Source organism: Microtus pennsylvanicus, chromosome 21 (genome assembly GCF_037038515.1).
Source record: "Microtus pennsylvanicus isolate mMicPen1 chromosome 21, mMicPen1.hap1, whole genome shotgun sequence".
Lineage (NCBI taxonomy): Eukaryota > Metazoa > Chordata > Mammalia > Rodentia > Cricetidae > Microtus > Microtus pennsylvanicus.
Genome location: NC_134599.1, coordinates 25,735,815 through 25,749,379, shown reverse-complemented (window position 1 = coordinate 25,749,379; position 13,565 = coordinate 25,735,815).

Sequence of the window (13,565 nt, the reverse complement as noted above, 5' to 3'; positions counted from 1 at the left end):
TATTTATATGATGGATTACATTGATAGATTTTCGTATGTTGAACCAGCCCTGCATCTCTGGGATGAAGCCTACTTGATCATAATGGGTAATATTTCAGATGTGTTCTTGGATTCAGTGTGCCAGTATTTTGTTGAGGATTTTTGCGTCGATGTTCATGAGTGAGATTGGCCTGTAATTCTCTTTCCTGGTTGAGTCTTTGTGTGGTTTTGGTATCAGAGTAACTGTAGCTTCATAAAAGGAATTTGGTAATGACCCTTCTGTTTCTATATTGTGGAATACATTAAGGAGTATAGATATTAGCTCTTCTTGGAAGTTCTGGTAGAATTCTGCATTGAAACCATCTGGTCCTGGGCTTTTTTTGGTAGGGAGGTTTTTGATAACAGCTTCTAATTCTTCGCAACTAACAGGTCTGTTTAGATTGTTCACCTGGTCCTTGTTTAACTTTGGTATATGGTATTTATCTTAAAAAGTGTCCATTTCTTTTACATTTTCCAGTTTTGTGGCATACAAGCTTTTGTAGTAAGATCTAATGATTCTCTGGATTTCCTCTGTGTCTGTGGTTATGTCCCCCTTTTCATTTCTGATCTTATTAATTTGCATATTCTCTCTCTGCCATTTTATTAGTTTGGATAGGCATTTATCAATCTTGTTGATTTTGTCCAGGAACCAGCTTTTTGTTTCATTGATTCTTTGGATTGTTTTCTGTGTTTCTATTTTGTTGATTTCAGCCCTCAGTTTGATTATTTCCAGTCTTCTACTCCTCCTAGGTGAGTCTGCTTCTTTTTTTCTAGAGCTTTCAGGTGGGCTGTTAAGTCTCCAATGTGTGCTTTCTCTGTTTTCTTTAAGTGGGCACTTAGTGCTATGAACTTTCCTCTTAGGACTGCTTTCATAATGTCCCATAGGTTTGAATATGTTGTTTCTTTATTTTCATTGAATTCCAGGAAGACTTTAATTTCTTTCTTTATTTCTTCCTTGACCCAGGTGTGGTTCAGTAGTTGACTATTCAGTTTCCATGAGTTTGTATGCTTTCTGGGGGTAGCATTGTTGTTGAATTCTAACTTTAATCCATGGTGATCTCATAAGACACAGGTGGTTACTCTTATTTTTTTGTAACTGTGGAAGTTTGCTTTGTTGCCGAGTATGTGGTCAATTTTCGAGAAGGTTCCATGAGCTGCAGAGAAGAAGGTATATTCTTTCCTATTTGGGTGGAATGTTCTATAGATGTCTGTTAAGTCCATTAGATTCATTACCTCCATTAATTCTCTGTTAGGTTTCTGTCTGATTGACATGTCCATTGGTGAGAGAGGAGTGTTGAAGTCTCCTACTATTAGTGTGTGCAGTTTGATGGCTGCCTTAATTTTTAGTAATGTTTCTTTTATGTACGTGGGTGCTTTTATATTAGGGGCATAGATATTCAGGATTGGGACTTCATCCTGAGAAATTGTTCCTGTTATGAGTATAAAATGTCCCTCTCCATCTCTTCTGATTGATTTAAGTTTGAAGTCAACTTTGTTAGAAATTAGTAGGGCCACACCTGCTTGTTTCTTAGGTCCATTTGTTTGACAAGCCTTTTCCCAGCCCTTTACTCTGAGTAGGTGCCTGTCTTTGTGGTTGAGGTGTGTTTCTTGTAAACAGCAGAATGTTGGATCCTGTTTGTGTATCCAATCTCTTAGCCTGTGCCTTTTTATAGATGAGTTGAGTCCATTGACATTAAGTGATATTAATGACCAGTGGTTGTTAACGCCGGTCACTTTTTTAGTAGTAGAAATTGTATGTTTTCCTTCTTTGGTTGTGATGGTGAAGGGTCTCTAGATGTCTGAGTTATTGTGGTCATTGTTGGACTCCTTGGTTAGTGATTTTCCTTCTATTACTTTCTGTAATGCTGGATTTGTGGCTACGTATTGTTTAAATTTGTTTTTATCCAGGAAAATTTTGTTTTCTCCATATATAGTGAACAAAAGCTTGGCTGGGTATAGTAGTTTGGGCTTGCATCCATGGTCTCTTTGTTTTTGCAGTACATCTATCCAGGACCTTCTGGCTTTCATGGTTTCCCTAGAGAAGTCAGTTGTAAGTATGATAGGTTTACCTTTATAAGTAACTTGGCCTTTTTCCTTTGCAGCTCTTAATATTCTTTCTTTATTCTGTATGCTTTGTGTTTTGATTATTATATGGCGAGGGGATTTTTTTTTTTTTTTGATCAAGCCTATTCGGTGTTCTGTATGCTTCTTGAACCTTCATAGGGATATCTTTCTTTAGGTTGGGAAAGTTTTCTTCTATAATTTTATTAAATATATTTTCTGGACCATTGAGCTGCACTTCTTCTCCTTCTTATACTCCAATTATTCTTAGGTTTGGTCTTTTTATTGTGTCCCATATTTCCTGAATGTTTTGTGATGAGAGTTTGTTGGACTTGCTGTTTTCTTTGATCAGTGCGTTTATTTTCTCTATGGTATCTTCAGAATCTGAGAGTCTTTCTTCTATCTCTTGTGTTCTGTTGGTTATGCTTGTTTCTGTAGTCTCTATTTGTTTATCTAGGTTTTCCATGTCCAACCAGCCCTCTGTGTTTTCTTCCTTGCCTCCATTTCAGTTTTCAAGTCTTGAGCTGTTTCCATTATCTGTTTGTTTGTTTTTTCTTGGTTTCCTAGGGTATCATTCACTGATTTATTCAATTCTTCAAACTTTCTGTTATACTTCTCATCCATTTCTATAAGGGCTTTTTTTACATGCTGTTTAAGGGCCTCTATCACTTTCATAAATTCAATTTTTTCTACTTCTTCTTGATTAATGTGTTCATGTCCTCCTGTTGTGAGGTCACTGGGTTCTAGTGGTTTCATGTTTTTTTTTTCATATTGTTGGGTAAATTCTTGCATTGGTGCCTGCACATCTCTTCCTCCAAATGCTCCTCTATGGATCTTCTTTTACAGGATCAGGTCTCCTTGCCCACTGATGTATCTGATGACACTCTCCAGTGATGATCCCCTAGGTCAGATCTCCATGCTGGTTGGGTAGCTCGTAACCAAAGGGCCTATTTTGCTTGCTGCAGGTAGGCTATTGAAACAAAGGAACTTCTGCCCACCCGTTTGCCCTCAGGATTTGGCCCCAGCACCCAAACAGGCTGAGCTGGGTGATGTTATGTGCCCGAAGAGGGGAGGGAGGCAGAAGGGGTGGGGATTCTGGATGCAAGCTGGGTGGGATAGGAAGAGAAAGGCAGTATCCAGGGGGTATAGCCACTGCAGGAAGACCAGGAATTATAGGGGGGGTGAGGAACATCTGAGTTCAGTGTCCTGGGCTGCTGCTCCACACACCAGTCTTAATAGCACATTTTGATGGTGAACTTAGTAAGAAACTCATTGCTTCCTTTTATTCTTCAAACTTAAAAGGCTCGCTATCTTAATATGAATTATAGGTCTGCCCTCTAAAAGAAGAGAATGAAATAAAGGGAGAAAGGAAAGGGAGATCCAGGAGGAAAGCAGGACATAGAGTTGGCAGATGCCAGCAGCTGCTGTAATTCCTGGGGCGGTGGGGAGGGAACCAGGAAGGCAGAACTCAACAGGAACTTGGAGAATGGAAGGAAATGCAGAGCTAAGAGAGGAATTTATTTGTGGTGAGATAAGAGAAAGGGGCGCTATCCAGTCATACCTTTTTTGTATGCAAAAGTTTTCTAAAGCTTTAACTTAATAGGTACATACAAAACTATGCCCTTAGATAATATAGCCCAATAATTGATGACAAATTATTACACGGAGTGAAATGGAACAAGCAGAAATTTAAAACAATAAAATCAACTACTTCTAAGATACTTTTGTTCTAGCAAAGATGTGTCACATTTTAAGTAAACCAATGCCAGTTACTATAAAATAAGACTTGAATGTTCATAGGATATCAAGAAAGAACATGATAAATTTTTTTAGAACAATTACCTTTTGAGGGATCACACTATCCCCAACTTTCTAAGGTTTGGTATATGAATACTCTCTCAAAATTTACAGCTATAAAATTTAAGTATTAGTTTTGAGACTATTAGAAAATTTAACTCAAAGTCAGTTAAAGAAAATGGATTTTCTTTACTGGTGAATAGCAGTGTATCCTGGAGGAGTGGCAGCCTTGAAGGATTTGAACTTTTCCAGCTGGCTTGCATGGACTCTGATTTTATGGGGATAGAGTGTCCCTCCCTCTGGCACTCCCATTCTACCTGCACAACCACTTAATCAGTTTCTTCACCATTTGTTTATTAATTTTTATTCTGAAGATCTAAAAAGTTTTATGTATTGTCATATTGGAAGTGAAAGAGAATGGCTAATTTTATGATTGTAGATTATACATAACTTAGTAAAATCCTGTCACTTAAATGAATATTAAAAATAGCGGGTTTAAGTAGGAAGGGATTTATTATGGAGTATTAAATATTGTACAGGTTTCCTGGGAGTACACGGAGACAGATTTGTGTTGTATTCAGTCTGAAATAAAAAGCAGCAAGGGAAAAGGCTCGTTCTAGAAGTTCATTTCCCTCACTCTGGCAAGGATCTATAGGTTTTGGTTGCTAGAAGACAGAGACAGTTTCATTAGTGTTGTAGGACTAATAAGCAGCCCATGCACTTATAAGCAATACCTCACCTATGTTCCTGCAAGTAACTTTAATCAAACTGATTGTTTACCCCCATACACCACTCAGGCATGCATGCATGCACAAATACATGCACAAGCTGAAAAAAAATCCCTTGAATAAACAAAGAGGTGGTTTGGTAGGGTAAGAGAAGAGGGATCAGCAAGAGTGAAGGGGGCAAGAAAAGGTAATAGGAATGAACACGATCAAAGAAGATTATATACATGTAGAAAAATGTCATAAATATCCATTATTATATATAAACGATTTATGCTAATAAAATACTTAGTGAAAAGAAAACCTGCTGACTCTGTGCACTGGACCAATGGACACAGACTTGACACTGCCTATCCCAGAGGCATCCTTCCCCAACTAACGTCTCCACTGTGGGGAACTTCATATCGTTGTGTCAGACTGAACTTTTTCTCCCTTTAAAATTCAGGAGGACTTCGGGTGAAAATGCCTGCCTTCCAGTCTCAGAAGTATGCTGATGTGAGCTACCAAGAAGTTAGACTACATGATGAAGGTTATCCCAAGAGATCAACATACCAGGTTAGGCAATTAGTTGATGATTTCCTCTTTTCAGTAAATACTGTTCTGGTCCATTTGTTTGTTTTCTCCAAATCAGGATACAACTAGTCTACATGAGGGTTAATTATATGTATCAGCATGGTTAGACAATAGTATATACCCAGATATTTAATTAAATAGTAATCAATGTATTACTGTGAAAAACTTTCCTAGATGCTGCTGACATTCATAATCAGTTGTCTTTAAAGCTAGGGAAGGTGATTTTTATTGGTAAAATGAGGGGAATATTTCAATGGCTTGAAGATTTTTGTACAAAAATGACTAATACCCCCAAATCTTAGTTATATGGCAATAAATATTTATTGTGTGACACATAACCTCTAGGGCCAACAAGGGAGAAAGGAAGGAATTAAATCTCTCTGAGCTCCTTCTAACTACTGTTTTCATTCATTATCCAGAGGTAGTCATGTGCTCTATACTAAATTTCAGGAGTGTTTGGGAAATGTGGAAGAGAACACAACATTTGAAATTGCCATTAGGTTCTACCTATATTTCCACCAGGGCATTTAAATAAATCATGTTAAATGCATGTTGCTATTTAAAAATTTATTAGAGGGGAAGGAAAAGGAGAAGTTATTCATACCATAGTGATTTTATTGCTACAGGACATACTCCAAAGTAGAATGATAGGACAGCTATATTTATATCATAAATTTAGTACAACCTCTAAATGCAATTTCTAAAATAGTCACAATTTCCCTAGTAGCATCAGGAGGAAGATTTTGTTTCTTGAACTCTCATCATCATTGGGTGTTATTCATATCTCGAAACTTTTCCATTACGTGATGGTATTTTCAAGTTACACACTTTTCTATTGAATATGTGTACATCTTCACACATTTACTGATTATATTTCATCTTTCCCTCTTAAGTTACTTGTAGTATAATTCTCTCATTTCTCTCTCTGATGAAATGACATATTCATATATTTAGGAGCTGACTCTATTTTGTGAGAATTACTTCCTGCTTATTATTTCTATGCAGATATGTTCTTGCTTTGTTAATGTTAGGGCTTATAATTTTATGTGCTCAAATCCATTGCATTCTTCCTCTATGATATGTAATGTATAATGAAACACTTACCTACAATCTCTTCTCATTCGTTATATCTTATTTTCCCCACTGGGTTTTTTTTTTTTGTTATTCTATAATTTGTTTCTGTTTTGTATATATTTAATACCAAACTCTATTTTTGTGATGGATTTGTGAAAATGTTTATCAGTGGGCCATTTTTTCCTCCACATAATAGAACAGAATCTCTGATATATTCATTTTTCATAAACTTCTTTTTGATCCCTGTTGACTCTTCTGTCTGATCTCTCTTTTTAAGCAGTACACCCACTGACAATTTTAACAGCTAGTGTACGGCCAGGCCTACCCATGGTATGCATTGTCAGCACTTCTTTAGCTACATTATGCATGACTCATATGATGCTAGATGTCTGCGTTTGTTGTTCCAGTTCTCCTGGTCTCTACTTTACATGTTATACTGCTTTACTCTAATCTCTTGCCTTCTTGTAGAAGGCTCTGACAGGAGGCTGAAGGATGGGTGGGTTGTTCTTCCCTAGATTTTCCTAAGTTCCTTCCTTGGTCCTTGGTTCTGGTGTCCTTTCATCTCTTTTCTACAATAGGGTTGACACCTATATTATTACTTCCTCCATTTTTATTTTTAGCCCTTGGGATGAATGTAGTCTGGAAATATTGCATTTTGGTTGCAGGGCAAAACTGAGAAAAACTTTTTTTTTTATTTCCAAGGCTTGTCAACTTTGTTTTCTAAAAGTAATAACATCTTTTTTTTTTGGTTTATTTTTTAAAATTTTTCTACTGATTCAAATTAGATCTTTTATTTTTCATTTATTATTTTTAAATTTCACTTTACATTCCAACCATAGTTTTTCCTCCAAACTTTGCCTTTCTCCTCCTACCTTTCTTATTTCCCCCTAACCCATCCCCCAACCACTTCTTCCAAAGGGTGAGATTTTTCATGGGGAGTCAACAAAATCTGGCACATTAAATTGGGACAAGATCAAGCCCCTCTCCACTGCATTAAGACTGAGCATGGCATCCCACTATAGGGAATGGACTCCAACAAGTTAGCTCACTCACTAAGGATAGATTCTGGTCCTAGTGCCAGGGACAGCTCAGATAATCCAAGCTTTACCACTGTCTCCCACCTACGGAGGGCATAGTTCAGTACCTTAGAGGTTCCCCAGCTGTAAGTCTATAGTTCCTGAGTTTCCACTAGCTTGGTTCAGCTGACTCTTCAGATTTCTCTGTCATAATCTTGACCTTCCTTTTCATATATTCCCTCCTTCCTCTTCAACTGAATACCCAGAGTTCCACCTGTTGCTTGGTTGTGGATCTCTGCATCTAGTTCCATCAATTACTGAATGTAGGCACTATGATGATAGTTGTGGTATTCACAAATGTGACTACAGGGGAAGGCCAGTTCAGACTCTCTCTCCACTGTTGTTAGGAGTCTTAGCTGGAGTTATCCTTGTGTATTCTTAGCAATTTCCCTGGCACCAGTTTTTTCCCCTAACCCTACAGTGACTCTCGCTATCAAGATCTCTCTTTCATTACTTTCCCACTCTGTCCCTCTCTCCGCCTCAACCATTCGGTTCCCTCATGTTCTCATCCCCCATTCCCTCCCCTTTATCCCCACCTCCAGTTTTCCGAGGTGATCTCATCTATTTCTCCTTTCCTGGGTGATCCATGTGTCCCTCTTAGGGTCTTCCTTGTTACCCAGCTTTTCTGGAGCTGTGGATTGTGTTATGGTTATCCTTTGCTTTACATCTCATATTCACTTATGAGTGAGCACATACCTAGATTCCTCAATCAGGATGTTTTTTCCTAGCTCCATCCATTTGCCTCCACATTTCATGATGTCATTGTTTTTTATATCTGTGTAAATGTACCACAATTTCTTTATCCATTCTTCCATCGAGGGACTTCTAGATTGTTTCCAGGTTCTGGTTATTACTAATAATGCTGTTATGAACATTGTTGAGCAAGTGTCCTTGTGGTATGATTGAATATCATTTGGGTATATGCCCAAGAGTGGTTTTACTGGATCTTGAGGTAGATTAATTCCCAATTTCCTGAGAAATCACTATACTTATTTCCAAAGTGACTATACAAGTTTGTACTCCCAGGAGCAGTGGAGGAGTATTCCCCTGACTCGACTTCCTCTCCAACATAAGCTGTCCTAATTAGATCTTTAAAACTGTTTTTTCCTTATGTTCTATATGTTTCCTATTTCTGTTCATTAATGTATCTGACGTTCATGCTAGATGCTCAAGCTGACATTCATTCAGTTTTCCTAGTTTGTACTATATAGATTTAACAAATTTTAGTTTGTTTAAAAATTAGGACATCTGAGGGCATAGTGTTCGTGATGAATGAACATTATAATTTTTCACAGAACATGTACTCTATGAATATCTTGTTTAATTCATTTGCATATCAGGCCTTATAGATAATTAGGGACAGCATCCATCCCATGTTCTGCCATTTATATTTTCAGCCAAAAAATCCTATATTTATGCATTTGAAAATATATCTTATCATCGCCTGATGAAGGTTAATATTCAAGAGGATGCCTATATGTTTTTCTTTGGGTTCTCCTTATTTAGCTTCTCTAGGATCACTAATTATAGGCTCAATGTCCTTTGTTTATGGCTAGAAACCAAATATGAGTGAGTACATCCCATGTTCCTCTTTTTGGGTGTGGCTTACCTCACTCAGGATAGTGTTTTCTATAGAGCATATACTTTTGTTGTATGATAAGGACTCTATTGGGTATACCAAGAGTGGTATTGCTGGGTCCAGGGGTAGGTTGATCCCGAATTTCCTGAGAAACCGCCACACTGCTTTCCAAAGTAGTTGTACAAGTTTGCATTCCCACCAGCAATGGATGAGGGTACTCCTTTCTCCACAACCTCTCCAGCAAAGGCAATGAAAGGAGACAGAGACAGAGACCTACATTGGAGCACCGGACAGAAATCTCAAGGTCCAAATCAGGAGCAGGAGAGAGAGCACGAGCAAGGAACTCAGGACCGCGAGGGGTGCATCCACACACTGAGACAACGGGGATGTTCTATCGGGGATTCACCAAGGCCAGCTGGCCTGGGTCTGAAAAAGCCTGGGATAAAACTAGACTCGCTGAACATAGCGGACAATGAGAACTACTGAGAACTCAAGAACAATGGCAATGGATTTTTGATCCTACTGCACGTACTGGCTTTGTGGGAGCCTAGGCTGTTTGGATGCTCAACTTACTAGACCTGGATGGAGGTGGGTGGTCCTTTGACTTTCCACAGGGCAGGGACCCTGATCCATCTTTGGGCTGACGAGGGAGGGGGACTTGATTGGGGGAGGGGAAGGGAAATGGGAGGCGGTGGCGGGGAAGAGACAGAAATCTTTACTAAATAAATAAATAAATTAAAAAATAAAATAAAATAAATAAAAAAATATTCTTGGGCAAAAAAAGAGAAAATATATCTTATCTTTCAGGATACACTTTTTTCTGTTTTGTTTGCATAAGATTCTCTTTTGTTGTCAAAACACTTAGCAATAGGCATCCTTTTGACAAGACAGAACATGTTTTATGACCAGAGAAAGCTATTCATGATAGATTGCTGTTTGATGAGCTCCAACAACACCCAACAGTAAGAACAATTTGATCATTTTGTCCAATAAAAAACTATCATGAAAACTAAAAAAATAATGTCAAACTTTGTTATATCTCACATGTCATTTTGTAAGGGTTGAGCTAATTAATTGTTAAATATAGCTTTTTTCCCTTCAGATATGGATATTGTAACTTAATTAGTCTTGTTGCGTGGTGCTGATTTGATGATTTTGAAAAACAGAACAGTTGATGTACCAGTAAATGCCCATTATGGTTAAATCAAACTATACGTCATATTGTCAAAAACTAAAGATCACAGGATCTGTACTTCATTTCAGTGACCTTTTTTCCATTTATCCACAGATATTTATTGAACATCTACCATTTGACAGAATTCTTCAAGGTGCCATAAAAATTAGTTAATTAAACATGCAAAACCTTTGCTTTTAGGAGGGAGAAAATAGATTGAAAAATATCTTTTAAACAGTGACATATTAAGTGCAAGGTTTTGGAAACATTATTTTGAGTTTGAGACTTTTAATTTTTATACTGTAAAATGATTGAACTCTAATATCCTCCCACATTTATACATTCATATTATGCTTTAGATAGATCTTTGTTGTTTTTAATCATCCAGCAAAGATGAGTTGGTTGTTGCATAGATGAAATATGAAAAAGAAAAAGAAACTCCTATTTAAGTCTCATTGATTTTTAAATTTTTGAGCATATATGATGTAAATAAATTTGTATTTCTCTAGAAGTATTCTATGTTAAAAATTGAAGAATGGATCTCGGATGAGTTAATTTTACATAATCATTACATAATCACATTCTTCCATTCAGCTATCCATTACATGCATTTTGATGTCTGTTTTGTGCCGAGCATTGAGACTTTTGTAAGAGACGTATTTTCTATTTTCAAAAAACCTACAGTTTGAAACATAAATACTGTTTCAATAAACATAGAAAGTGACTTGCATTTCGAGTAGTGGTAAATTCTATGAAAACAAGCTTTGAAAACAGAAGCTGGTAAGAATTAGACAGTGACATAGAATAGAAGACATCTATTTCACCAGGAGTGCCCAAGGAAGACCTCAAAGCAGGAGCTGATTATTAGATTATCTGATAAAATGAAAGATGAACCATTAAATATGAATTCTAAATAAATAATGAATCAATTGAGTCAATTTTCCATGTAAGGATGTCTCATGCATATTGGAGAAATAGATGATGACAATATTTGTTGTTTATTGGAAATTCAGTTTAACTGGACTGTTTGGATTTTTTAATTCTAATTTGATAGATAACATTTGAACTTAACTGCTGGCAATATTGAGGGTATAACTCATATAATAGAAATGGAGAGATAGACTCTGAGAGAAAGATTAAGTACAAAGCCTTGGGTAGGAATGAGCATTGAAGAACTGATTAAGAATGGAGGTGAATGGCTAACTGTTCTGGGGATAAAAGAAAAGCTCTACCATCTCATCAAAATGAATGTAATCGCTAAGAAAGTCACTTGGTGAAAATGATGAAATCTCATGTAGTTGAAAATCTACAAAGTCTACACTGACTGCCATAGGGACAAACCTGATAATGGCAAGATATGAAGGAGATGAAAATGTTTAGAAGGCATCAAACAGATCATTCCACAACACAGCTTTGGAAAATATTGCTAGCAACAGAAATTGGGCACTGGCATCTGAGATGGCAATGAGGGGGATCATCCCTGAAATCAGTGAACTTGCCTTCTCCCAGCTATCATTAGTTGCCTATATACTTCTTTGTCTAGGGGTGGGATCCATGAAAATTTCTCCCTTCTACGTTAGCATGTCTATTGATATTGCTATCATTCTGAAGAAGGACATTTAAAAGAAATCCCACACTTGCTCAGAATTGAGAAATAGATGGTAATTTATTTAGGGGTAGACTCACAAAACAGAATCCTCTGCTGGAACGGAGATCAGAAATCGAATCCCGCAGCTGGAAAAGAGATTGAGCACATGCTCTACATTGGCATAAATAGTATAAGAGACCATGCCCCAGTGGGCAGGTAACTACTGGCTGTAAGACTTTTACAGCACCTCCCCTTTTATTTAAATAAGAGAGCTCTAAGCCTAATACAAAATTATATGCAACACGAACAAATATATTCAATAATTATCTTATCCTAACCAGTTTAAGTCTTGTATAATAAATAACTTGAGCAAGTCATGTGAGGAAAGTAACTACAACTATCTAGTCTTCAACCCCATCGAAGATCCAAGAAGGGAAATAATATTACCTGAGTAAATGGGAAGTGCAATCAAGCAACTTCCAAAATGTGCAACAAATGACAGAAACAACTGACTACCTGAGTAATCATCCAAACTCTCATTTGCAACATTGAAGCAACCAACTTTGGCTAGGGCCTAGAATAACTGACAGATCATTTTCAGAGGCAGAAATAATTTCAAAACCATCTTACCCTGACTTGGCAAGATTTGACAGTTCTGTTTATCCATTTCTGGATACCATGTACCTTGACAGTGGTTGAGGCATGGGCAGTTCTTTGCCCCAGAGGCCAGTTTTGCCAAGAATAAAACAAGCTCCAAGTGGAGTGTCTTCATTGTGCAACATTTTCTTGGGAATAGATTGGTGCTGCCAGAAGCAATCATGTCTCATTTCAACAGAACCCTAAGTTATTCAAATGACATATTCTACAGATCTTTGAAGTGGTTGAAGATTACCTATCTGTGCAGAATATAATCTCTATGTATCTAAAGAACCCGATTAGTCTAACTATAAGTGTGACAAACATAGATGACTATTGATCTATAATTCATAATACTTATAAACTTATAGACTAAAAATTCATATTAGAATATTATACAATAAGCAACTGTGCAACAAATGAGGACAATGACCTCAAAATGTCAACAATATGTAAGTATCTTGATCAGAGGTAGAAATGTACATTGCAATATGATAAATATATCTTAAAATTGTATCAATATACAAAAATGTTTTAAGCAGAGGTAGAAGCATGCATATATGAACAAATAACTTTGCCTAGGTATACAAATATGGTGGACAAAAAAGGATCATATTCACTATAATTTAAGTTTGTATCAATATACAAAAATCTATACCAATGTAAATTGCCTATAAATAGTAACTCACAAGTATTCACTCTATTACTCACTATTATTATTAGTGTAAGCTCACACTAATCTATTATCCTATCCAATTTCCCCATTTTTTTCAAAGAGGTCCCTGAGCCTACAAAATTCCTCCCCCAACCCCCAGCCCTATAACAATTATAATCAACCCCTAAATGATTTCTCTAACCCTGAGGACAAACTTTGATGGGAGAGGGAATGTCATCCTCTAGAATTACTTCCAAGTGTCATGGGCATGATGTTCTTTCTGTGGGATCCTGTTGAAAGTAAAATAATGTTTAAGTTCCAAGATTACTGTCTGGCATAATTGCAAATAGTCTCTGAATATTCGGTACGGTTTTTCTGAGGTTTCTGTTTGGAGTTCTGGTCAGAACATTGTAAAAATGTGCGCCATTTCAGCTAACCAAATTGGAAACATCTGAGTAGGTGGTACCCAAAAACAGGTCTTATAGTAGCACTATAAGCAAGCATCATGACATCATATCAACCAGGTAGAGTTGTTATTTTGGGGCCCCAACTTCTTCCTGGAAACTTTAAAGATTACTGCAGGAAAATTCATTGTTCATTGTGGAAAAC